Here is a 26,550-nt window from a genome sequence, read left to right on the forward strand (position 1 = left end):
GAAGTATAATATAGTCCTTCAGGAGAACTACTAAGACAAGGGAGAGAGATATAGAGAGAGAGAGAGAGAGAGAGATAGAGAGAGAGAGAGATAGAGAGAGAGAGAGAATATATATCTATATATAGGGACTATACATCAGCACACCTCCGCCAACAGAGCCACAAAGTTATATAATACTATATCGCCAAGCTTGTTATATATGAGCTATATCCGGCAATAGGGTCAGAGCGGTTTCACCTGAAAATAAAATAAGAAGTGATGTCTCACGATCTCCAACTAGGCTATTCTAATTCGAATGGTATAAATTGTTCCCAAACGATATTTTGAGATAGTTAAAGTTTTTATCCTTTCATTCTGAAATACACAAGCAATTTGCAACACAGGATTGTGAACAAAGAGAAGAATTAATAGGAAATTAATATTTTATAAATGACAGTGTTGTATAAACAATATAATATATTATAGAGAAACTGACAAAATATATCTATATATGTATATAAATATATATATATGTATGTGTATATATGTATATATATATATATGTATATATATATATATATATATATATATATATATATATATATATATATATATATATATATATATTTATATATATATTTATATATGTATATATATGTATATATATATATATGTGTGTATATACATATATATATATATATGTATATATATATATATATATATATATATATATATATATATATATATATATATATATATATATATATATATATATATATATATATATATATATATATATATATATATATATATATATATATATATATATATATATATATGTATATATATATATATATATATATATATATATATATATATATATATATATATATGTATATATATATATATATATATATATATATATATATATATATATATATACATATATATATATATATATATATACATATATATATATATATATATATATATATATATATATATATATACATATATATATATATATATATATATATATATATATATATATATATATACATATATATATATATATATATATATATATATATATATATATATATATATATATATATATATATATATATATATATATATATATATATATATATATATATATATATATATATATATAAAACAATATATATAGTATACACACATATATATATATATTATTACCTAATTTTATCCCTTTGTTTATTTACTGCCAGAGCCCGCCAATCAACATTCCGATCTGTCTTTACCTTAGCAGATATTGAATACAAGGGATAAAGATTAGGAGTGGATATTTTAAACAGAACTTTTTTAAGAGGTTTACCAAAACTAATCTGTCTTAAGTTTACAGGCAAAACCTAAAGGCAGCAATTGCATAAGAGTCTGAATTGTCTTGGCCACACGCAGCCCCACCTGGGAAAAGCAAAACCCTGAATCGTCTGAACACGCTGGCTGGAAGATATGGAATGAAGACGTCCAACACCTGGCCCTGCATCGATGCCTTGCAGAAAACCCACATGGCTCAGTTCTGTTAGTTTGGAGCAGAAGATCGGACCTAAGATTCTTGAGAGACAGTCCTCGATCCGGGGCGAGCGCCTAATTGCTTGGAAGTTTCGAGAGTCCCCGTCTGACTTGCCCGGGACTCCAGACTTCCAGTCTCAGTCATCCTGGGAAGAAACTGCCGAAATTGTGTCATCCACGGCCATACGCTACTGAGAAATCTGCTAAGGTAAAGTGCCATTGAAAGACTTTCAGTCATGAAAGTTTGTCTTTAGAAATTTGCTTAAATAGCATTTCATTTCTGTCCTTGTCAGTTTATCCGCCTCTTGCAATGTCCGGCAGTGTAAAGTGGTCATTCATTCCTCGAGTCTTGGCACCCTCATGCAGCTTTTCATTATTCTCTTGTCAATTTTCTTTACTGGCGTAATGTGTATATCTCTCATTGCAGAGGGATCCCATTCACAGTGGACTCATCTTGCCTGTGCCCTACCTTTTAATCAAGACTCCTGTAGAAGGATCTTCAGGCATCAGAAATCTATCAATTGATTTATCCATCTTCCCTTTGAATGCTTTTTTGAATATACATTCTTTAAATTTGCCCAAGTGTTTTATGTAATATTTCCTCATGAACAAGAGCCTTCAGTTCGTGAAATTCTCCTTTTTCTGATTTTTTGCGTTTTCCTTACGCAAGTCAGAATCCAAGGCAAATTAATCTTTAAATTGTTACCGACCTGTAAAATACAAAACTAAAACCAGGGAAAATGTAAAATGGCGACCTGGCCATAGATCTCGTTTGCAGTTGCAGTTCTAGTAGTTGCTTTTATTGTACGGTAACTTGCCAGATCAGCTATTAGCAAAGCTAAGCTGGGTGTAGACAAATTCCGAACCTTTTTGTTAAAACCAGCACACAGACCAAGAGAGTTCCATGTAAGTAATGTGTTTATCTTAGCAAAAATTTTTTTTACAATCGTGACTATCTTTGTGAATTAGAAATAGGGACGCATGTATTCACTGAGAGAAAAGAACCGCCGTATTAGATTATATTAATGCATGCCTTCAGGATAGGCAGTTAGGAAATAAACTAAATTCTTTGCCTCAAGAAAAGCACCTGTGTTAAATCCTTCTTGCTTCGAGGAATAGTGCGAAATTCCCCAGTATTAAAATCTTGCCATATTTTTGCTTTGCTTGAACAGTGCGAAAGAAATTCCTCTGTGAAAATTTTACTTGCATTTCGAATTAGCGAACTGTTATTTAGGCGCTTAATAAAATTCCCACGTGGGACAAGACGAAATCAGCTTGTATTGCTGAAAATTCTCTCATTTTAGTTAAAACTCGAATTAGGTGTTAGAAAGCGAAATTTAAACTCCGCGTCTAGGGAAAAATTACTAGGTCATTTTTACTGTTATCCTCCCAGACGACTGGGAAATTCCCGAGTCCCAGACGGTCTATAAATAGGTTCATTCACACAGAATCTAAAAATAACTCCAGTGATTGTCAGAGATGACCTTTTCACCCGCCCAGGCACACGGTGTAGCATTTTTTTTCATTCTCCATTCAAATTTTTTTTTGGGTTTTCCTGTTGGTAATTTCCTAAGTCCTAAGGACGAATCGTATTTCCAAGTCCTACGGGCAATCCAAATAAAATTCTACGCCACACGTGGCGAGAATTCTTTCAACCAAATTCCAAGTCCTAAGAGACTCCTAATAAAATTCCTACGGTAGCATGAGGTAAGAATTTCCAGTCCTCAACTCACTAAAAATTCCAAGTCCTATTCCAGACCGAGACTAATAAAATTTACATTGCACCAGGTGAGAATTTCTCAACCAAATTCCAAGTCCTAAGAGACTCCTAATAAATTTCTCCAAATTCCAGTCCTCAGAGGCATACTAAAAATTCTAATTCCGACAAGGAAAACCAAAATCAAGTCCTTTTTGAGACATTATATTAGTCCAAATTCCAGTCTCCGAGACACATCTGGCTCCCACATTTATGGGAGAATTATCCATTCCAGTCCTCTGAGAACAACTAAAATTTACATCGCATGTGGCAGACAGCCGGCCAAGTCCTCAGAGACTCATATCAGCCCCACGCCAGACGTGAACAAAATCCAAAATTAAGTCCTTTGAGACATATTATGGTGTAGTTCACGCCACTGTTTAACTACGGGACTGGATCATTCTAGTACCAAGACATTTAATTTTCACAAAGCCTCCTCCAGAGCGTGACAAAAATCCAACTGTCTTATTCCGAGACAGATCCATTCTCCTGCAGTCTAAGAACAATTGAGTGTTTCAAGACATCAAATTGACCTAACAATTTGTCTCCTCAGATCTTACATAATAACCATTCTTTTCAAGACAGATAATACCAGCAGTCTGAACAAAATGAGGTTTTAGATTCCTACATGTCCACTCAGAACAACATGAGTCTTTCAGGGCAAGCTCAAGATGGCTGGGCCAGAGCCCAACAAAATGAGGGGATGCCAAGGTACATGTAGAGAGAAAGAATGGGAGGAGAGAGTGGAGAGCATGGGTTCAAGACTGCTCAAGAGGACGATGAGAAGACGGAGAGAGCAAAGAACGTGAAGAGAGAAAGAAAAGAATTGCCCAAGAAAAACGGGAGTAAAAGAACGTGAGGAGAGAGAGAAAACGAGAAAAGAGAGAGAGAGAGCAAGAGAGAGAGAGAGAACATGCCCATGAGCTCCAGACGCTAGGAACGACAGCACGCCACCCGCCTCCTCCAGCGGGAATGAGTGCCTCAGCCAAGCTCACCTGCTCATGCCAAAATGGACAGAGTCCTAACCAGAAGTATGGCTTGAAAGGGCCGAACGAAGTCCTGGTGTGCTGCGACCTTTCCCCACGGGAAACTCTCCCTTGTTCTCACTAAATTCCCAGGCGGAAAGGCACCGTTCCCTACCACACCCTTCCAGCAAAGATCGGGAATTGGGGCCGCATGGGCAGTTACGGCATACGATTACCTCGAGTGGTGGAGGAGACGCGTTGGAGAGAGTAGCCCAGAGAAGCAGGACAGACTTGGTCCGATTGGGGGCATTTATCTGGAGCTGGCGTTAACAAATGGTTGAGTCCGGCGGAGCCACCAACGCTGCCGAGGTATCGAGCAGATTAAATTTGAGAATTTCCCGCGACATGCCCTCCTGCCCTCGCCACTCATGTAGTGGAAAAGTTCCAGCCACTCACCAGAGTGTTGCCGGATAGCAGCAGATATGTGTGGAAACTCACCACCCTCAGGGAAGGATCCATGGGCTGAAAAATAACTGCCCCTCCCGGAGGATCAAATTCCCACAAAAATGGAAACTCTGCAGGCTCCTGACTTGCCATTATTGCAAGACGATGGGCATTCTTCTGAACAGTGCAAGAAACCGGCTCTCTCTCTTCCGGAAACCCAATACTCGCCTGTGCCTCCAGGCAGCAGCGAAAGACTAGCCAGACCTTTTGCACGGCGCAAGGTTTATGGCCATTCTCCTGCACGGGCGAAATGCCCACGCAATAATAAATCAAATATTCCCACCGCCGCTCTTGGCCATCACAGATCCTAAGTCATTGGGCCCTCCTGAAGGGGCTCCATATATGTGGGCCCTCCACGAGGTAGCCAGCCCGCATCGCCGAAGTCACGGTTTTCGAGGACTCGCGCACAACTCTCCTCATCTGAAGGAACAGAGTCCTACAGAGCTATTGTCAATAGATGAAAACCGCCACAATCAGAGTAAATCAATTTAAAATGATACTCCCTACGGTCCAATTGAGAGTCACAAGACCTCACCAATCAACAATTTACAATCCTGCAGTAGCAAGCCATCTCCCCGGAGGCTATGACGTCATCCTGGGACAGGACTTTCAGTCCCCACAGAAATCACGACAATCCAGGGGCCTACATTCCCCAACTCATTCCTCGGGCGCGAGTAATCCTCCCCCGCTTCTCCCTCAGTGAAGACTAGCGCCCCCTGGGTACCAGGAGGACATGCAGTCCCTACCAGTGCCACTGAGTACGATGTACAGTGGCCCTCTGATTGGTTTCCGATCCACTTCAGTGCCTGGCCCTGCTCTCAGTGCAGTGCCATTCCCAATCAGATCTCCTTCCTGGAGATGCTAAACCCTGCCAGTGCCACTTGCATGCACCGAAAGAAAGCCTCGTCATTCTGACCGATTTGTTAACAAGAAACTCCTGATAGCGCTCGACTCTGCTCCTAGTGCCAGCGCCAGAGCGCCACGCTGACTTCCATTCACGGGATCCAACTCAGGATCCCCTCTGTTCCCCGGCCTGGCACGCACTACCAGCCGCCGGTCAGAGAGACGGTTCCTCCCGACCACAGAGGAAGTTCACCTAAACGCGGCCGCAACCCGCGCCTGAGCTGGTCATTGATACCGCGAGCCGCTTCACGCCACTCCCGCCGCTTTCTGCCTCAGCCCCGCTGACGCACTGCAAGTCAGGATTCTGCCATCTCCACGGCCGGCGAACTACAAGAGCTGTGACGGATTATGCGATAGAACCAGCACGAAACCCCGCTAACAGCTGTCGCAGCAGCAGGCCCAGGTGGCATCGTCGCTCTCCAGTCGCGGGCCCTCCGCTTCCCCGGCCGAGGACGACGTCCAATTGAGAAAGGTTCGAGGCGTAAATTACCATGGGCATGGGAATTTCCAGGTAGTTTACAAAGAGCTCTAGAGCTCCCATGGCACCTGTGCTCATTCCATTTTTCAAGGTCTTGGCACCTCTAATCCAGAAGGGGATGTCAGGCCCTCCTGCTATCTTCTCCTCCGTTCCTCAGAACTTCTATCTCTTATCACCTATTTAATCTTCTTTTCTTAAATTATCCCCACAAGAGGCAATTAAGTACGGGATACCATTCCCTTAAAATGTATAAATCATTGAGAATAACAGAGTGAGAATGGCACGCCCTGTTTCATACCTTGGCACCGGCGCGGCCAGCCCTCCTGAAGGAGCTGGCACTTCGGTGGACTTTTCTCACTCTCTGGGACTGAAAGGATAGTCCGGGCCGTAATTTATAGGCTTAGGACCATAAATTCCCCGCCTAACACAATAAAAACCTCACTCTGTCCCTTTAGCTCTTCTGCCAATATCATTTACTTTCTTTAGTCATTTATTTATCTTTATTTTAATGAATCGCGAGTCATAAACTTGCCCTTGTGATTTAAAATGCCCTTTCGTAAGCCTGAGAGACGTGGGTCCCGGCTTCTCTTTCATATGTCACGCTTATTCGTAACATCATGTTACTTTCTTTTCTTTGTTATTATTATCCCTTTTTTCCCCTTCCACTTCCTTCCAAGAACTAAGTCCCCACATTTTGTCTGCTCGCCCCACATAACATTGAATACTCGCAGTGGGCTGGACGCATAAATTAGCGAGTTTAAGGTTACGAATTAACGCCGCGAATACTCTCGCCCATACAGCACTGTCAAAACTGTGGGTCGCCCCAGCTCGTTGAACGACAGCTGAGCAAAGCACGTTAAATGAAGATAAATTATCAATGCTAATATGTATAGTCATTACAGTATCGTGAAAAGGGGATGTCATTTACAAAATAAACGCTTGTTTTTCATTTACACAGCTCTTCAAGGCAGATTGTACTAACTGCGATGCATTTTATCTAAAATTAAGTAACCGTATTTTAATTCTGAACAATAACCTTTTTCATTTGTTGGCCATAGCCTCATATACGGGTCCGATAATCTTAATTAATTCACATTGTTCGAGTCACGTTTAAAGTTACCAGTGGGTAACAAATCTAAAGTAATTATTCTTTGCAAGTGTTTAAACCGCCTTGGCGTGTTAATCTAAATTGTCCCAATGTGTTATTAAAAGTAACGTCACAGCTCATAAAACCCTTAGTAGTAAAGTTCATTGCAAGTACAGAATGCAGAGTAACGTAAAGCATTTGTCATTCATTTGAATATCGATGTACACACCAAGGAGGTATGTACATCATCTTGTATGGGGAGGTATTATGATTAGCAAGAATTCGCTTAGAAAGTTCCCTTCTTTTTGTTGTGTTTCATTTATCACAGTCAGTTTGCATCGCATAGACCATCTGTCTATCGATTTAGCATGGTCAGAATACAAGGGCTTAAATGATTAAGGCTACTCCCTTTTAAAACAGAACTTCTTCGAGGCAAAAGCAATCTGTCTTGGGCGTTTTTCTTCCAGGCAAAACCTTCTCAAGTGGCAGCAGCATATGAGTCAAAACCCTGTGTTGACGCACCCCCTGCCCCATAGAGGATAAAAGCAAAACACACGAGGTCTCGACACACACGCGGGCTGGAAGATGGGTGGAATGAAGACGTCCTCAACACCCCTGGGCCCTCGATGCCCTTGCAGCCTACCCACGTGGCCCTTTCCAAAGTATACTTTCCTCGTGCCCTTCGACCCATTATTCCAAGTGTTCGCTCTCCACTGTTGGCCTGCCTCGAGCCCACACGCCATTGCTTGGAGTTTCGAGGAGTCCCCCGCTTCTTGCCCCTCTCACGAAGCCCTTGCATCTCCATGTGGAAGAAACTGCATCTCGAAATCGCGAAGTCATCCACGGACCGCCTTCGTTTGCCCCGGAAGAGCCCCATTTCAGTCACGCTTTTGTCTTGTAACATTTTGCTTAAATAGAAAGCCTGAAAGAATCCCTTGTCTAATGTCCGTGCGCCTCTTGCACGGCAGTATTAATTCTTTATTACTCCTTTGGCACCCTCAGTGCAGCTTTTCGTATTCTTTGTTCTTTCATTACTGGCGTATAATGTGCATATCTCTCATTTCAGAGGACCCTATTTAAATAGAAGCTTCTCGGACTGTGTCTAGAATCCCCCGTTCATTCAATCCCGTAGGAATCCCTTCAGGATCAGAAATCTCTTGAGTTCCTTTTTCCCGTACTGATGTCATTTATGTAAATACACTCCTTTAAATGCCCACGTGTTTACATAATATTTCCCTCCAGTAACTAAGAGCCCTATGCTCATATGAAATTCTCCTTTGTTTTCTCTTTTTTTATGTTTCCTGGACCCATGAAGTCAGAATCACAAGGCTAGGCTAAATTACCTTAAATTGTTAAGTACCTGTCTCACAGAGTATATATTTCAAAACTAAAACCACGGAAAAACGTAGAAATATAAATATATATATATATATATATATATATATATATATATCTCTCTCTATATATATATCTCTCTCTCTCTATATATATATATACTACATACATCTCTCTCTATATCTATATATATCTCTCTATACTCTATATCTCTATATATATATATATATATATATCTATATATATATATATATATATATATATATCTCTCTCTCTCTCTCTCTATATATCTCTATCTCTCTATATCTCTCTCTATATATATATGTATATATATAAATAAATTTGTAGCGCTAAATAAGTTGAAAAACATCCTCTTTGCTTTCTTTGGCCGATAAATAGACCCCTATCTATTCGAACTTGCAGAGGTAGTGAAAGCTGGTCTCTTGGTAGTTATCTGACAATTCAGAGGGTTATTAAGGCCCACTCAGAGATAATCTTAGCCTAGGGGCAGTAACTCTTCTGCTGGAGCTCTTTCTTTGGTACAGGAGCCACGACCTAGGGTCAGTTCATGGCCCCCTGCACCCGAGCAGAAGTAATAAAGGCGACGATGCCCTCGTCGTTCTCACAGCCCAGACGCCGAATGTGGAGGTCACAAGTTCAGGCGTCCTCTGCCTCTTCGCCCACTGCGTGGACTGCTGCCCTTCTTAACCCGACCATTGTGGCTAGTATCTATCGCAAACGGTGAAGTGCAATCAGAGATGAATCAACTGCAGGCCTTTATCATCACAAGGGCCCCTCCATCCCACTCCACGATCTACAACCCACGAGTACGTCCTTGGTGGGAGGCCTTTGTCTACACACACACGTGGACCCCTTGCTGACGCCTTTTGGGAAGGACTGGAACGAAGCCCTGATGTCGACCTCAGCCTTAGACGCTCCTGTGGGATGGTAAAGTACCCTAAAAGAGTTGCTTAGTCACGTTACTTTCGCCCTTGTGCATTCATTAGACTTCTGGGCCCGTATCTTGGCTGTCCCCTGAATTCCTTGATTTAATCCCAGCCCACGTGTTCACTGCCCCCTTGCTCAAGTCATTATTCAAGCCTCAAGGTTGTCCTTGGTGCCCTCAGCGCACCCTCGAGTAGAAAGCATTCCCCAAATTCCAGCCCTAGATCGTAACCTGTGTCCCATATCGTTTCAGAAGGATGATCGTAGCAGAATTCTCCTTGGTCCGCGTGTCTGGCGTTTCGTTCTGCCCTTGGGAGGACTTTCAACTGCAGCAGCAATTTAACTTTTATTTAACTCATTTCCCTTTGATCTTGTCTGCTATGTAAATATATCTATTTTTGTACCCATGTGTTTCAAATATCTTTTCCCGAGAAAGAGCCCTAAGCTCTGTATAACTCCTTTGTTTTTCTGTTTTATATGCTCCTGGTTATCTTATAAGGTCATTTGTAGAATAAAGTAACGAATGTTGAGACTTAAAATTTACCTGCAGGAAACACAAAAATGGCTGACCTTTTGAGATTCTGTAACAATTGTATTCTGCCCTCCTTTGGTTGCTTTGTTTGTGTTGCAATCTATAAAATCAGCAATTAGCTCAGCTAAGCTGGATACAAGACAGATTACGAACCTTTGGAAAGCCAGCGCAACAGGCAGAGGAAATTCTGCGTAAGTAAACTGTGTTTATTTAGCGTAGGAAATTTTAGCAAACGTGACTAAACCTAGGAATTTTTTTATAGTAGGACACATGTCAAAGGAAAACGAGAGAGAGGATCACCGAAATTTAGCATTTGAAAGCCTTTGCACGCAGCTTGCATGCCATTCAAATAGGTTATTTAGGCTCTAACCCATTAAAGGAATAGTGCGTGTATTCCTCCTGTGAAAACATTCGAAAAGTCAGACTAGCATTGCTGACTCATTTTACTCTCTCTCGTCTAGCAATAGGGCAAAATCATATTTCATGCTAGGCAAAGCGAAGAACTAAACGTCGTTTCTTACCCTCCGTTCGGGGAAGTACCGCGTCTGTTTACAAACATTAACTTCATTCATTCTGTCGCAGACAGCCAGCCCAGCGGCCTATAGATAACCGACAGGGAGGCAAACAGCCTTGACCGACATTTGTCTCACAAGTCAGTTAGGAATGTGTGAAAATTTGTTTGTTTGATTTTACTTTGCTCCCTCAGCTCACTCTGCCAAACTGTTTGCATTATTGAGGGGTCTGACATTTATTTTTTTTTTGTTTTGTGCTTTTACTACTGCTGTGTGTGTTCATATCTATTATGAATTTGGGCTTACCACCCACCTAATTGCCATTGAGAATAAACTTCTCCCATAAGTAAGTAAAACTAGCGCTCTCGCTAATCAGACCTCGTCTGTGCAGGAATTCTCCTAGGGAGCCAGTACATTTCCAATCCAGTCCCCAATCAGCCTGCCTTGTCAGTAATTTGGTGAGACCAATCCATTTCCAATCCAGTCGCCAATCAGCTCGCCTCGTCGGTAATTTGAGAGACCAAGTCATTTCCAATCCAGTCCCCATTCAGCCCGCCTCGTCGGTAATTTGGTGAGACCAATCATTTGCCAATCCTCATCCCCAATCAACCCGCTTTGTCGGTACCTTGGGAGACCAATCACTTACCAATCCTCGTCCACAATCAGCCCGCCTCGTCGGTAATTTGGGAGACCAAGTCATTTCCAATTCAGTCCCCAATCAGCCCGCCTCGTCGGTAATTTGGGGAGACCAATCATTTGCCAATCCTCGTCCCCAATCAACCCGTTTTGTCAGTACCTTGGGAGACCAATCACTTACCAATCCTCGTCCCCAAATCAACCCGCTTTGTTGGAACTTTGGGAGACCAGAGAATTCCAATTCCTAATTCCCCACTGTAGCCTGCTGCGTCAGGGTGGGAGATCATTCATACGTCCTTTGGAAAAAATTCCAAATTCCCATAGCTCTGGAAAATTAATTTTGTTTATCACGTGCGTCCTCTCCCACCTGCAAAATGACAGCAAGAACCCAGCAGAGCGAAGATTTCAAATTCTTCATGACCTCAGGGAAGGAACTCATTCTTTCCGGGGGAGAACTAAAAGACTGGGTACAGGAGAGGATGGATGAGATAAAGAAAAAAAGGGAGACAGAAAGGGAGGCCCAGGAGAGAAGAGAAGAAGCAGAGAGGAAGGAACGAGAAGCAGAGAGACAGGAACGAGAAGCAGAGACAAGATCTGGAAGGCAAGAGACTTTCTCTGGAAGAGAAAGAGTTGCAGAAAGGGAAGAAAAGGACAAGCAGCCCATGAACTCGATCTGCTACAACGACGGCCTCCTTCACCTCCACCTGCTACCCAAGGATGAGTGCTCAGCCAGGCACTCGCTGCATGCTGTAACAATGGAGTACGAGCCCAGGTGTGGCTCGACACCGCTGAGACAGTCCTAAAGGCCTGCCCCCTGAGTGCCACCGAACTCTCCTTGGTGTTGAGCAAGTTCCTTGGAGGGAAGGCCCTCATTGCCTACAAAGCTCTCCCGCCGGAGGAGCAAGAAAATTGGGATGCCGTCTGCCAGATGATCTCCAAGGCACACAAAATCACTCCCGAACGCTGGAGGAGGCGCTGGAGAGGGCAAGTTAAGGAAGTAAACCAGACCTGGACAGACTGGGCCTACCAGTCTGAGCGCGCCCATGCCAAATGGTTCGAGTCCATGGGGGTTATGACCCTCAACGAGGCCATTGAACAAATGAAGATAGAGCACTTCCTACTCTATGCCCCTCCAGCCCTCGCCACGCACATCGCCGAGAAGGAGCCCCCGACCTTAGTGGATTGCTGCAGGTTAGCTGACATCTGGGATACCCATCACCCCCAGGAGAGCTCCCTGAAGAAGAAGATTCAGCCACCGTCCTGGCTCTCAGGTGCCCCTCAGCAGAAGAATGGGCAATCCTCGAAACCCGCAGTATGTGGGTACTGTAATAAGATAGGGCATCCTACCGAACAGTGCCGGAATAAGCCCACTGTAAATGCCAAACCCTCTCCCCGCCCACTATCACATAACACTCCTGCGCCCTCCTCAGGGGCAGTGCGAAAGGATTATAGCAAAAATTACTGCACCTCCTGCAGTGTCTATGGCCATTCTGCATCATGGGTAAAATGTCCTAATAATAACTCAAAACCCGCCTCTGTCGCCTTAGCGGTGACTAATTCCAAGTCCCTGGGCCCTCCTGCAGGAAATCCCATCTATGTAGCCCCTCCCTGAAGTAAGTACCCAGCACGCCGAGTCACAGCATTCGATGACTCGGGCACCCAGATTTCCCTCATACGGGAAGACAGAATTCCTTATGGGGCAGTTATAAACAGGCGGAACTTAGTAACGATCGAGGGAGTAAATCACTACAAAATGATCCTCCCTACGGTTCAACTGAGGGTCACTAGACCCTGCAAAGCCAGGACGTTTTATCTCGCTGTAGCGAAACACATTCCAGGAGGCTATGACGTCCTCCTGGGCCAGGACTTTACATCCCCCTCCAAACCACCACAATTCCGGGGTCCAAATTCCCCAAATAATCCTCCAGATCCAAGCCCAGTGCCCGGCACTGCCTCAGTGCCAGTGCCAAGGCCCCAGCCAGATCTCCCTTCAGGAGAATCTCGCCCATCAACTCCTCTGCCAGTGCCACTTGGGCGCACTGAGCAGTGCCAATCTCCGTCCGTCCAGACAAATGAGACCACTACCACAGTGCTACCAGTGCCAGTGCCAATGTCAGTGCCAGAGCACGCCCCTGATCCCCCTCCAAGGGATCCAACTCCAAAACCCCTCTCTTTGCCCTGGCCTGGTGCCGCTGCCAGTGTCGGTAGCAAGAGAGACGGGTTCTCCTGACCCCAGCGGAGGCTCACCCAAAGGCACGGATTCGCAACCCGGGCCTGAGCTGGTCACCACTGCCTACGAGTCAACCATGCCCGCCCCGACCGTCTCCTCTCTCTCGCCACCCGCCGCAGATACCTTCGCAAGTCATGATTCTGCCCTGCCTCGCTGGGCCGATGAACTCTGCGAGCTGCGCCAATTAATGTCCAGGCTGGTGAGCAAAATCCGTGTCAGTTGTCTCAGCAGCTGACCCAGATGGCACCCCTCGCTGCCCTTCAGCCTCGGGCCCTCCGATTCCCCTGCCGAGGACAACGGTCCAAGGAGGAGAGGTTCGCGGCAGAATTACCATGGGTGTGGGCAATCGCAGGTAGTCCACAAAGAGCTCCAGAGCTCTTCTGGCACCTGTGACAACTTGGCATAGTGCCACCTCTTCATCTTTCGAGGTTCTTGGCACCTCTCATCCGGAAGAGGATGTCAAGACCCTGCACTATCTTCTTCCTTTCCCATGGAACTTCTATCCCTTATCCTTCTCTGTCGATCTTTCTTTTCCACTTTTCTTTAATTACCACCACAAGAGGCAGTTTAAATATGGGATATCATCCCCTTTAAAATGCATTAATCATTTTACTATGAAGCAGTAAGAGATACAGAGTGGGAAGTGGCACGCCCTTGCGCCCGTGCCTTGGCACAAGGCATGCGTGTCAGCTCTTCCTTAAGGGGTCGCGCCCTTTGGGTTTCCTTTTCCAGCCCTTGGGCTGAGAGATAGTCCTGGCCGTCGTCTACTGGCGACGGACGTTAAATTCATACATAAACAATAAATACCTCACTCTATTATCATTGGCTCTTCTGCGTATATCATTTACTCTTCTATTTATTTGTCTTTTTTTTCTCTCTATTTGTTAACGAATCTCGAGTCACAAGACTCCTGCCCTTGCGAGTTTTAATGTCACCTTTGTAATACCAGCGACGTGTCCTGCCCTTCAGTAAGCAGTCACGCCGCCCTTCACTTGTGTCATTCTGTTTAGTTTTCTTTTTATTTTATTTATTTTTTATTTATTTTTTTTTGTGGAGAAATCTATTCTTGTCCAGTCCCCTTTGATTTGTTTATTTTCCCATTCGTATTTTGAGCGAGTATCTATTTATAGCCTGCACCCGAGTTGTGGGCCATGGAAGTAAAAAATTTAGCGTTGTTTAAGTTTACAGAATTAAAACCCACGAATAATCTCTTTGCCTCGCTCGCTCACCCAACTGTCAAACTCCTGTCACCTAAGTTAGCATTTTCTTGAGCTATTAGCTACTCATTGAGTTTGTAGACAATTATTGCCGTCGATTGAAAAGATGAATTGAATATTGTCATTACAGTTTCTAGTAAAGGGGGATATCATTTGAAACCAACGCTGTATTGTCATTAATACTGCCTCTTCAAGGCATAACTAACGCATGCATGTATTTCCTGCATAGCAGTAAGAAGTTAGTTGATTTACATCTGTTTTCATTTTACATCCTGTCTTTTATTTTTTATTTTGTTCTTTTGTGCCTCTGAAGTGTTCTTTGTTTATTTTGTTGAGTGCCTTATTACCCTAAGTAAAGTAAAGTGAGTAAAGCATTTGTAGAATCATCGTTTATGAAGTATTTCAGCAATAATAAGTTTCGAAGTAAGGGTACTTTCTTATCGTATGTTCTAAATTGTACTCTGCACCTAGAGTAAACTTTCAGTTTGTCATTTATCAGTATTGCAGCAGAGTTTTGCAAGTAAAGTAAGCTAACAAGAGTAAAGTCGAGCGTTTTCTTCGCTCATTTTTGCTGTAAAGTAAGCTAACAAGAGTAAAGTCGAGCGTTTTCTTCGCTCATTTTTGCTGTTATCGACATTCGCACCCGATTGCAGGTGTGGATGTCATCTTGCAGGGGGAGCTATAAAGATTAGCGCTAAAATAAGCTGAAAAACACCCTCCTTTCTGCTTTTGCTTGGCCGATAGATAGAACTCTGTCTATTCGAACTTGTGTAGAGGTAGTGAAAGCTGGTTCTGGGTAGTTATCCGAACATTCCAGGGGTATTAAGGCTCACTCAGGAGATAATCTTAGCCTAGGGCAGTAACTTCCTGGGCTCTCTTTCTTTGGTACAGGAGCCGCGACCTGGGGTCAGTCCATCGCCCCCTGCGCCCTGAGAAGGCGTAACTTCGGTCGGGTCATGATGCCCCTCTGTGATCGCTCTCACACACAGCCCAGACACGAATGTAGGAGGTCACAAGTTCAGACGTCCCCCCCTTTCTTCACCGCCACATGGAACGCTGCCCCTTGCTTTCTAACCCGACCATGTGGCTAGTATCTGTTGCAAGCAGTGAAGTGCAATCCCAGAGCAAGCAGAACCTCAACTGCAGGCCTTTCTCATCACAAGGGCGCCCTTCCATCACTCCACCGATCTACAACCCATGAGTACGTCTTTGGTGGGAGGCCTTTGTCTACACACACATGTGGACACCTTGCTGACACCCTTTGGGAAGGACTGGAATGAAGCCCCGATGTCGACCTCAGCCTTAGACACTCCTGTGGGATGGTAGAGTACCCTGAAAGAGTTGCTTAGTCACGTTACTTTCACTCTTGTGCATTCATTAGACTTCTGGGCCCGTATCTTGGCTGTCCCCTGAATTTTTTGGTTCAATCCCGGCCCATGTGTTCACTTCCCCCTTGCTCAAGTCACTAGTCAAGCCTCGAGGTTGTCCTTGGTGCCCTAAGCGCACCCTCGAGTAGAAAGCATTCCCCAAATTCCAGCCTTAGATCGTAACCTGTGTCCCATATCGTTTCAGAAGGACGATTATAGCAGAATTCTCCTTGGTCCACGTGTCTGGCATTCGCAAGCTTTTCCTCCCCCCCACCCTTGGGAGGACTTTCAACTGCAGCAGCAATTTAATTTTGACTTAATTAATTTACCTTTGATCTTGTCTGTTATGAAAATATACCTATTTTTGTACCCACGTGTTTCACGCATCTTCCCTTTGAGAGAGAGCCCTAAGCTCCTGTATAACTCCTTTTGTTTTCTGTTTTATATGCTCCTGGTTATCTTACAAGGTCATTGTAGAGTTAAATAATGAATGTTGAGACTTAAAATCTACTTGTATACAGAAACATAAATATATATATATATATATATATATATATATATATATATATATATATATATATATATATATATATGTATATATATATATATATATATATATATATATATATATATATACATATATATATATATATATATATATATATATATATATTATATATATATATATATATATATATATACTAGGTGTTTAAATTAGAGCCCCCTCCACAGAACAAATGGAAAGTTATGAAGTTTTCTGCTATAGCCTATCTCCAAGTACATTATTTTAAGTTTCTATTAAGCCATTTTTCATTTTACATTTCTTGTATTTTCAGACTGAGTGATGGAGTTAGATACAGCCATGGCTAACGACTCGGAGGAAATCAGATGGATTGACCGAATCTGGACTATAATCTTCAGAGAGGCCAGGGATGCTGGTGCATCCTTCATTTCACTTTCCTGGATAGCTAAATACATTAAAAGAGATGAATCCTTTGTTAAAAGAAACTGGAACACAAATCCATATGACTGTCATCGCAAAAAGAGTGAGAATCTTGGAAGGCCTGAAGTCCTTTATCAGAAGTCAAAAGACATCATAGCTGAGGCAGTGGGTAACCCAAGAAAGTCTTTACTTAAATTGGCGCTTGAAGTAGAAACAAAAATGGAAAGAAGAAAAGTTATAGTGCTGTATATCGTGAGTTGAAAAAATCTGGTATCAAGGCATTTCATGTTATCAGCAAGCCCAACATCACTCAGCAACAGAGAGAAGACCGTGCATGGTTTTGTGGCTCATTTCTTAAAGATTGGGTTGAAGCTGACTTTCTCCATGTTGCCGCATCAGATGAATTCTTCATTTACAGTCAGGAAACCAAATCATAAAAATGACATCATTTGGCCCGCAAAGTTGGATGATATCAGCGATCACGTGCGCTATCGCCAAGTTGTGAAATTTCCTGAGTGTTCGGGAATTTTTCTCTGTTTCACAGCCAAACAGTTAATGTGGATCATCAAAGAAAAAGGACAGTCATGGAATGGCGAATACTTTAGCGAAACTGCTTACTGGTGGAGTATTTCCTTTCCTCAAAGATCCTGAAAATGTGTTATCTGTTGAAGAAGTCATATTTTTGCATGATAAGGCACCATGTTTCAAGGCTATTCAGACACAGGAGCTGCTTCGAAACAGTGGTATCAATTTCTTCTCGTCAAGTGAATTTCCAGGTAGCTCCCCTGACCTTAATGTGTGTGAAAACATTGGCAGTATCTTAAAGGGTCGTGTTGAAGCACGCACAGTGAACTATGATGGTATACTAAGCCTTGACGACCTGCGAAGAGAGGTAACTGAAGTGCTCAGGGAAATGGAGTTTGAGTCTCAGCTTTTTTGCGATTTGCTGAAATCATAACCCCCAAAAATGCAGGCTGTGGTACAGGCAGATGGAGGCCACACAAAATATTAAATACTCAGAGAGAAACTGAAATAAATACCTGTTCTGAATTACTTTTGTTTTTGTCCATATCAATTTTAGTTTATGCTGTAGATGGGGGCTTTAATTTCAAAGAAACATCCTGTATATATATATATATATATATATATATATATATATATATATATATATATATATATATATATATATATATGTATTATATAGATATAGCCAACAGTCAAGCGGCAAATTCACAATCTGGAGATCCATAAGACAAGAAGTCTTCAAAGTTCTTTATTTAGAAACGTTTCGGCAATCCTTTGCACATCATCAAGTCTGCAATAAATTATAAAGAGCAGTTAAAACTAAAGTTAAAATAACAATTATTATACCGACAGTAAAAATTTTTTTATAAAGTCAACATAAAAGCAGAAAAATTTTTATGAAAAATAAAATAAAATATATAAATAAATATATTAAAATTCATCTGTGACAAAATTATTAATAGTTTTTGCAAACAATTTTTTAATAACAATAAGGTCTAAAAAGGTTAAAAGTGGAAACAATTGTTCTTGAATGTTCCTGCAACGCTTCTGGAAGTCTTCTAGGGACCGCTGCTTGATGTCAATTTCCCGGGATAACAGTTTTAAAATTAAATTTGATTCCTATGAATCCAAAAAAGGTTGGAAATTTTTTCTCCCATATGACAAGTTGCAGGATTTTATGTGGTCCAGCATTATTCATAAATTTGAATGCCCAAGATGTCTTGGTACTTATGTTGGTTCCAGTAAAAGATCGTTGCAAGTCCGCTATTACGCCACTTAGACTGTTATCGTACAGGTTCCTGTATATCCAATCCAGAACTTTCTAGCATCTGGAACACATGCTACTAAATGTAAAATTCATGTTGAAAAAACACATTTTTCGATTCTCAGTGCTACATCTCAAAACCGCCTTTAACTACCCTTGAGTCATTATATATATACACCTATCCCCTAATTTGAATAGTAACACTTCTGTGGTTTCTCTCTCTCGCTTAAGGCAAAGTTGTCCGGCATTGACGTTTCTTAGCCATTCTTCCTCTTGCGTTGTACTGTAAATATAGTTAAATTTCTTCACAAAACTTGATGAATTTTAATATATTTATTTATTTATTTTATTTTATTTTATTTTTTCATAAAAAATTTTTCTGCTTTTATGTTGACTTTATAAAAATTTTACTGTCGGTATAATAATTGTTATTTTAACTTTAGTTTTAACTGTTTCTTATAATTTATTGCAGATCATGATGTGCAAAAGGATTGTATGAAACGTTTTTAAATAAAGAACTTGAAGACTTTCTTGTCTATGGATTCCTGATTGTATATATATATATATATATATATATATATATATATTATATATATATATATATATATATATATATATATATAAGATATATTTATAGTGCCGGGCTTGTCAGCTAGTATATAAATATATATATATATATATATATATATATATATATATATATACTAGTTGACCCAACTTACTGCCCAAGAAATCTCTGAATGACAACAGATAAACTCTCTCTCTCTCAATCACTTTCCCCAATTCCTGTTAAGATAGTTGCTTCAGTTACATTGCCCAGCATTATGGACATTTTATATTTCACCACATCTCATCCCCCATTCCTATTAGGGCTGAACTTAGACTTGAAGGGCATCGGGAGTGTCTCTATTCATCCCAGTGATCTTGAAAACTATGGATTAGACTCAATATCTGTCATTTTTTAGATTTTATTTTTCACCCCTTCTCACCCCTCTTCCTATTGGGGCTGAACTTGGGCTTAAAGGGCATTGGGAGTTTCACTACTCATCTTAGCAACCTCAAAAACTATGGATTAGACACTAATATCTGCAGTTTTTGGCTATTTTTACACGTCACCACCTTCCCACCCCACCTTCCTGTCAGGGCTGGACTTGGACTTGAAGGACATCGGGAGTGTCACTGTTCATCTCAGTGACCTCAAAAACTAAGGATTAGACACTAATATCTATCGCACATTTTTACATGTCACCCCTTCCCACCCTTCAATCACTTACCGGCTGAACTTGACTAAAAGGGCATCGAGTGTCACTATTCTTCTCAGGAACCTTGAAAACTATGGATTAGACACTAATATCTGTCATTTCAGTTATTTTTACATGTCACTCCCTTCCCACCCCCCTCCCGATTTGGGTTGAACTTGGACTTAAAGGGCATCGGGAGTGTCACTATTCATCTCAGCAACCTCGAAAACTATGGATTAAACACAAATATCTGTCGTTTTCTGTAATTTTTACACTTCACCCCTTCCCACGCTCCCTATGTTGCCAGTGATGTCTTACCCCCACATTGTTCTTTCCCAGATGGTAAATCACATGTATGCCAAGTTTGGTTGAAATTGTCCTATGCATTTCAGAGTGTATGTGGAATGATATACATACATACATACATATATATATATATATAGTATATATATATATATATATATATATATATATATATATATATATTATATATATATATATATATATATATATATATACATGCATATATATCTATATATATACTGTATATATGTAATGTAAACATATATATATATATATATATATATATATATATATATATATATATATATATATATATATATATATATATATATATATTATATATATATATATATACATATACATTTATTACATCTGTTACATATATATATATATATATATATATATATATATATATATACATATATGTAAGTGCTCTGCTATGACCTTGAAAAGTTGGGCCAGCCATTCAGGTCCATTTTCCGATACGCGCAGAATAGGAAAATGCTGAAACATTCGCATACCACAAGGGTCAAAGAAACCACTTTGGTGACACGAGCTGGAAAAAATGCGTTTCCAGCCAAAAACGTTTCATTAGTAAACCGGTTACAAACTGGTTTTAAGGATGCTTCTAATAATGACGTGTGTGTACGTGTACTGTGACGCCTTGGTAAGTAAGGGGAGGCGTGTCTTGCCGAACTTTGACCTCGAATGATGTCATACAAAAAAGTACGTTCGTTCATGCATTACATAATGAATATAATGGGAGGAACCGTTGTTCAGCGGACTTGTGAGATCCGATTCATGTGACTAACAATGTGAGGTGATTTATCACATGGAGACATCCCAGAGGATTCTGTGGAGTATTTCTGTTCCACTCCATTCCTATTCCTTATTCCCTCCCTCCTCCTACAAGGATGGGAGGAAGACATTTGAGATGACCTGTTTTTATTGATTGACCTGTTCATGTTTTGACAGATGAGTTATTTCGTATTCCCTTAGGTATTTGAGTGTTTATGATTTTGGAGCATTATTTCCTTAGAAGATTTTCTGATAATTATGTGAAACATTGGGTTTCATTCTTCGTAATTTTAAGAAGATTATTTTTTCGTTGATTTTGTCAATAAAGGGTTCTAGTTTCATTACTTAGTATCTCATTTCAGTAGCCCTTAGATTTTAGTTAGGAAAGATATAACTTATGATGCCGGCTCACGTTACCTGCTATCACACAATGTCTCGGGATAAGCGAGATCAAACCTCTGTTCATAAACAGAGACTTAAATCAAGTATAGGCCCAGGAATGGCCTTACATATATATATATATATATATATATATATATATATATATATATATATATATATATATATATATATATATATATATATATATATATCATTCCATATATTTTTATATATATCATTCAGCACAAACCCTCCTGTGGCTTCTCAACTGATTATCAAATCACACTTATATTCATGATCTCTTACGCACAGATAGACAGACAGACAGATAGATAATACATAACTAGAAGTCACAATTTAGTGAAAACGCAAGAAACGAGGTCATTATTCTTCAAGTAAAGCAAGCATATTAATATCTGTAACAAAAACACAAAACACACATGCTGTATATATACACAACTGATGTATGTAAGACCTGGACTTTCGACCAGGTAGCAGTTTAGAGCTAACTTTGAAGAATACTTTACCTACCATCATTATTCTTCTGATTGACGTCTGAGCCAGCAGCTAGGAGTAGGGGGAGGGCGATTTTTCCACGTTCGGCCCCCAGGAGAAAGGGGGTCCGACCTGATGACGAGAAATGGGAAGCTAGGTCAATAGGTCAATGCAGGGAATACATACATCACCCTATTTTCTTATTAGAGTTTCTTTCCTTTTCTTTTTCTCGGGTCAGTTATTTAGTCTGATTCATCAAGGGTATGTATGGCACTTGCTTAAATATCCATCATATGATTTTCTGTTTTAATTAAATGCTTGCGGATACTTGCATGCAAATACACTTCATGTACACACACAAACGCACGCACACTCAACACATACATATATACTTCAGTTAGTGAATAATTATCGGTAGACACATGTGCACACACCTACACACACACACACAAGATATATGAGTATATACACATATATATATATATATATATATATATATATATATATATATATATATATATATGAATATCTTTTCTGTAATAATACACAGTGTAATATGAATATAAGAAAGGCCCATAAAACACTATTTAAAACGTTGAAAACCATATATTCGGGACACTAGCCCATGCCCCTGTTCACTGGGTGAATATGGACAGGTGAAAGATTACAATGGTATATATACAAAAACATAAAGGTGGGCCTAGGCCTCGATGTTATGGAGGTGGCGTTTCTTAAGGAGAGAGAACAGCCAAATTCCCTAGTGCGTTTTTGGCCTCATTAGCCTCCGTTTGGCATGTTATCTGGCATTCGCAGCTTTCCTGAGTCATCTTCCTCATGAGGTTTGAGAGGTGCCGATGTCACGATTTCAATGTTCTTCCGACAGGTTCATATTGTTGGTTTTGATTGATGATAGCATAGATTCCATCCTTCTTTTCTACGGACAGCTACTTTTGAAACCAACTCCAGCACTTCCAGTTAATGGCATGCCCTGTATTTCTGATATGTAGAAAATTCCCGAACTACCGAGCGTAACGCATGATCTTTTGTGCTCTGTTATTCTTTCACGAGAATATCTACCTGTCTAACCTACGTAGATGTCCTGACAATTTACTATATGGTATCTTGTAACTCCAGCTTCTTCCCTTTTTGTTATTTAAGTATACGTTAACGGCAACTCCCCGATGGATTTGGGATAATGGAAAATGAAAGTTATTAGGCCTGGTTATCGGAGGCCCCTTCTGGATGTTTTCATCGTCTGAGCTTTATTTTGTTTGTTGAAATCTGTTGTCTGTTGTGAAATAGGGACCTTTATAGTATATTTTATTCGCTTTGTTAAGCCCTCTCGATAATGTGTGAGTGGCTATACTTAGTTGCATTAGGTGTTGGCGGATCGATATTAAATTCTTTATCAGGTACTCATTTTGAACATCCTAAGTCCTCTGAGGGAATAAGTTGCACCCTACCATGATTTTCTGGAGACGTCGTGGTAGCAGAAATGAATGTGGGAACCCAGGTGGTGTTTTTCTATATACACTGTAAATACATGCCTGTTCTGTTTTCTTATGATCAGTACATCTAGGAGTGCAGTTTTCGTCCTTTTCCCATTCTGTTTTAAATTTTTGTGGGAAAAGGACGGGCTTCTAGATGTACTGATCATAAGAAAAATGAGAACAGGTATGCATTTACAGTATATAGAAAAAACCACCTCGCTGTCTCCCACATTCACTTGCTACCACGACGCCCGTAGAAAATCATGGTAGGGGTGCAACTTATCTCTCAGAGGACTTAGATATGTTCAAATGAGTACCTGGATAAAGAATTTAACATTTATCCGCCAACACCTAACAATCGCTAAGCAAGTCCATCACACATTATCGAGAGGGCTATTAACAAAGAATAAAAATATACTATAAAGGTCCCACTTCACAACAGACAAATAGATTTCAACAACAAAATAAAAGCTCAGACAATGAAAAACATCCAGAAGGCCTCCGAGCAACTCAGGCCCAATAATCCTTTCATTTTTCCATTATCCCAAATCCATCGAGTTCGCCATAACGATACTTAAATAACAAAAGGGAAGAAGCCGGAGTTTACAAGATACCGTTGCAAATTGTCAGACATCTACGTAGGGCGAGACAGGTAGATCGCTTCCAAAAGAATAACAGAGCACAAAAGATCAGTACGTTACGCTCGAGAGTTCAGGAATTTTCCTACATATCAAAATACAGGGCATGCCATTAACTGAGTGCGGAGTTGGTTTTCAAAAGTAGCTGTCCGTACAAAAGAAGGATGCTGAATCTGCTATCATCAATCAAACCTAACGATATGAACCTGTCAGGAGGACATTGACCAATCACACCTTAATCTCAAACCCTCATGAAGAAGATGACTCCAGAACTGCGATCATCCAGATCCATCGTAAACGAAAATACTGAGGCCAAAACTAAATTTTAGCCATTCTCCTCGAAACGCCACCTCCATAACATGTCGGAGGCCTAGGGCCACACCTTTTATGTTTTTGTATATATACCATTGTAACTTTCCACCTGTCCATATTCCACCAGTGAACAGGGGCACAGAAACTAGTGCCCGAAATATATGGTTTCAACGTTTAAAATATGTTTTATGGGTTCTTATATTCATATATATATATATATATATATATATATATATATATATATATATATATATATATATATACAGTAAGCCCGTATTTATTTGTTCTCATAGTTTAGGACTCACGCTCCATGAGTTTCTCTGGAACACATCTAGCCATCATTAAAGCGGAAAGTTCCATTCGCGGTATTTTTCACCAAATATTCATAGTACTGTATTTTCATATAATTTTCATGAATAAATGCACCTTCTTATGATAAAACTATTAAAATACTCAGGTATAAGCATTTTTACAGGGTTTTTTCTTGGTTTTTAGCTATCAAAATGGGGCAGTTCTAGAGAGTGTTTTTAGAGGGGTTTTAAGCATTACTTGGATTTGACCTATTCCTTGGGGGTGTGTGGACACATCCCCCCAACGAATAAGAGAATTCACTGTATATATATATATATATATATATATATATATATATATATATATATATATATATATATATATATATATATATATATATATATATATATATATATATCCCATATAAATGTGTAGTTCCTCGTTGAACGAATCTGTAGAGTTCTCGGCTAGTACTCTGCCAGGCTCGAGTTCGAGTCTCCGGCCGGCCAATGAAGAATTAGAGAATTTATTTCTGGTGATAGAAATTCATTTTCTCGGTATAATGTGTTGGATTCCACAATAAGCTGTAGGTCCGTTGCTAGGTAACCAGTTGGTTCTTAGCCACGTAAAATAAATCTAATCCTTCGGGCCAGCCCTAGGAGAGCTGTTAATCAGCTCAGTGGTCTGGTTAAACTAAGATATACTTAACTTTTTTCATATAAGTGTGTGTGTCTGCGTGTGACTAATTCGTACTCAACCCTCAAGTTTAAGACAGGGTGATCTAGATTCTAAGAGACAGGGTGATCTAGATTCTAAGTGCAGAACTTGAATTGAACAAAGTTCCTACTGTATTAGCTTCTATCTCCCTTGATAGCTGAGTGGATAAAGTCACTATCAGACATGTATAGACCAAAAAGACTTAGGTGCAAATTCTGGTTGGGGTAGATGCATTTAACATTCTCCAGATACCAATGAATCCTACCTTCGCTATCTTTCCTTGTGATGTCAGCTCCAGCCTTAATCAGCTTCTCGACAACATATGGCAGGTTGTAAACGACTGCCCAATTCAGAGGCCCCCATTCTGTAACGTTTCCGTTAAAAGAATTAATAGACCTTTTCTTTATAAATTAATTATGAATGGTGAATTAGGTTAATTTGATTGGTCGTTGGCTTAGGAACACACAAAACTACATGTTCTGTGTCCAGGTTCGGTTTGCAGCCACTTATAAAAATCTAAAAATGTTCTGTGGGAGCTAGAGCTGTGATAAATAAAATCTAAGTAGTTCAAGACGGGGATAAATAAAATCTAGGTAGTTCTGGTCTACACTACAGTTGAAAAGCAAGAATAGTGCAAATTTAAACATGAAATAGTGCTATCTACAGCCAATGCTAGTACAGCCTCGGGTTTTAACATTTATAGACTAAAATCTGTGCAGATTAGACCATGACTTGTCAAACATTGTGTTATTACTAAAGTTTTACTGAATGATGTATATCAATTTACCTGGTGCATCTGGGAGCTCAAGATCAGCTTTAACTGCGGTAACTGGTCAACGAGGCTATCGAACTTCGACTGCTACTGGTCGATTGGCCTGATGGCTTGAATAAGAGCAGTATTTCCTGAAAATAAGGAGAGACAATTTTAAGTAATACAAATGAAAAGAAATGAACATCTTTATTATTCAGGATATAAACTCCTGTTCACATGGAACAAGCCTACCGGGGCCATTGACTTGAAATTCAAGCTTTCACAGAATATCATTGTTCATTTGAAACAAGTTACAGAGGATAATAGGAAATACAGAAAGAAGTGGTCACTTATTAGAAAAAGAAAAAAATGTAAATCAATAAATTAATAAATAAATAGTT

The 26,550-nt window shown here is 40.3% G+C and overlaps 1 long non-coding RNA gene across 1 annotated transcript; it reads right to left on the reverse strand.

The window, feature by feature from the left end:
- Window positions 1-216: 216 nt before the first annotated feature.
- On the reverse strand, window positions 217-26,256 carry LOC136855239 (uncharacterized). The gene is made up of 4 exons (XR_010857960.1): window positions 26,186-26,256; window positions 25,664-25,762; window positions 21,987-22,082; window positions 217-237 (listed from the first exon to the last, which is right to left on the reverse strand). It is a non-coding gene; the product is annotated as an uncharacterized lncRNA (long non-coding RNA).
- Between the last annotated feature and the right edge of the window lie 294 nt (window positions 26,257-26,550).

Source organism: Macrobrachium rosenbergii, chromosome 31 (genome assembly GCF_040412425.1).
Source record: "Macrobrachium rosenbergii isolate ZJJX-2024 chromosome 31, ASM4041242v1, whole genome shotgun sequence".
Taxonomy (NCBI): domain Eukaryota; kingdom Metazoa; phylum Arthropoda; class Malacostraca; order Decapoda; family Palaemonidae; genus Macrobrachium; species Macrobrachium rosenbergii.